Raw genomic sequence first — 2,095 nt, 5'->3', positions numbered from 1 at the left:
ATATTGTGGGCCGTATCCTGCAAGTAGTGCCATAGCAGGCCAACCCGTGGCGAGGGCGGAATAAATTCCTAACCACAAGCCTATCTGCAAAAATTAGTTTAATATCTTGACGTCATGTCGACGTCGTATCAGATATTAAGCTGATAAGAACAGATACTACACTTTGATCTTAGCCAAAAGGCCGAGAAGCGATGCAGAATTCTCTGGCGTGATGAATTCACTTTCAATTTTTCATATTTCAAAAGTCCTGAGCATTCGTGCAGGGGGAGAAGGGGGTGCAGAAGACTCAGGTTAGCGAGTGCTGCTTGGGGGTTTTTTATGATATGTCGTTATTTCATCCTCCTCCTGTGTTACAAAAAAAGAGGTGTACAAGGATGACCAATTTCTGTCTAGTCAAGTGGATCATTTTGCGGTCCTTTCTAATGTTCCCATTCTGGAGGCGTCAGTCCCCTCCTCCTTGGGCGGGGCTAGTTTTAAAAAGCCAAGGACGTCAAAAGTTCATTTCATTCAAGATTCAATTGCAAATTTTATTCTTACTACAGCAAATGAACCACAATGCTGAAATATCCTCACAGATATTTCTACAATATCGCAATAACTTACAGTAGTTATATTGGACGTTTTACGGAAACGTTGGCCGGAACAAAATTCAAAGTAGAAAAAGTTAATCCGATCTCAACGCGAAATCGCTACAGTCAATAACAGCAGTAAGTAAACAACTGAATTCCGGTGTTTTCCTCCAGCTTTTATAAGCTTATGCACCATGCAACATAATATTCTCGTATTTTCTCAATTTTTTTTCAGATGGGAAAAGAGGACAATGAAATATTCATGAAAGTGTTCATTTCTCTGGAGTAGCTTCCTCCTCCGAAAAATCTCATTCTTCACTGCAGGTGAATATAAAACAAATGTAATTACAAAGGCAATAAAAATAGCAAAACCAAAAATAAATAAATAAATATTCCTGGAGTTATCGAATGCCCATGCTTGGGAAGAAATTATTTTTTGTGATTAAACAAATATTGAGACAGTAAAATTTATCAGCCAAAACTGCATTACATAATGCCAGAGTTTGATTGACACAAACTCGACATGCACAGTCCAGCACATGGTTTCCAACTCAGAGATACTCTCTCTCTCTCTCTCTTCAGTTCAAACGTTGCACTTGAAAACACAGAGTGAAATATTAAGAACTTAAAACAATTAAACAAACAGAAAAATTACAAAAAACACTTTACAAATTCATTTGTAATATGTACAAGAAAACAGTACTTTTTAATTTACAATTAATGATTACTTTGTATTCTACACTTCCACACTAGTGGCGGGCAAGCCATCTCAAAACTCAGAATAAACTGCTTCCTGCATAGTGCAGCCATCTATTGGCATTTTCCCGTTTGTTAATATTAATGTGCCAACAAAATAAATGAATGAATGAATAAAAACATAAATACAACAATCCTTAACAATAATTGTAGACCATTACAATTAGCTGGCGTTTAGAAATCATACAGAGACAAACAAAACATTAGGAAACAGACAGAAAAATCTTTGTTGCTGCAGTGTGCCTACAAACATTTTACACCCTTTTGAGAGTTATTTACAATAAAAAGGCTCGTGTGTTGAAAGAAGCAATGTGTATACGCGCGCTGTAGTGGGAAAGATCTGGCAAATGTGAATAGGAATTCTCTCAAACTTACATGAAATGAGACAAAAATGTTACTGCAAATGAAATTTGAGTGATATTTCGAGGCCGATCTTCCTTCAATCAGTCAGACAGAATGAGTAAGTTGTTAACAGTACGGGGAAAGAAATGTGGATTTTATGGGATTTCTGTAAATACGAATAAAACTTCGTATTTACAGAAACCAGAACTTGACACTGAAAAGAACGAGGGTTAAACCCGAGGCTCCAGAATGTTCCCATTCCGAGGAAAAGAACGAGGGGCCCGAGTTAAAAAAAAGGCAGGTCGCCGCACACTCGTACAAAGGTATGATGTTGTCAGACCTTCGGTTTTCTGAAATTTGAAGGGGCCATTTTAAAAGGACGTTTTCCTGAGGATGCAGTGGGTGAGTGAAGTTTCTGCTTTTTGGAT

The 2,095-nt window shown here is 37.5% G+C and overlaps 1 non-coding gene across 1 annotated transcript; it reads right to left on the bottom strand.

Annotated features, from left to right (window-relative positions):
- LOC146994695 (U2 spliceosomal RNA) lies at positions 1-193 on the bottom strand. The gene has a single exon (XR_015044217.1). It is a non-coding gene; the product is annotated as a U2 spliceosomal RNA (small nuclear RNA).
- Between the last annotated feature and the right edge of the window lie 1,902 nt (positions 194-2,095).

This window comes from Stegodyphus dumicola, chromosome 11, assembly GCF_044657685.1.
Source record: "Stegodyphus dumicola isolate Sdum_Otavi_A_Nest chromosome 11, ASM4465768v1".
Classification (NCBI taxonomy): domain Eukaryota; kingdom Metazoa; phylum Arthropoda; class Arachnida; order Araneae; family Eresidae; genus Stegodyphus; species Stegodyphus dumicola.
The sequence above is the reverse complement of the archived record's forward strand: the minus strand, read 5'-3'. Positions and strand labels throughout refer to the sequence as shown.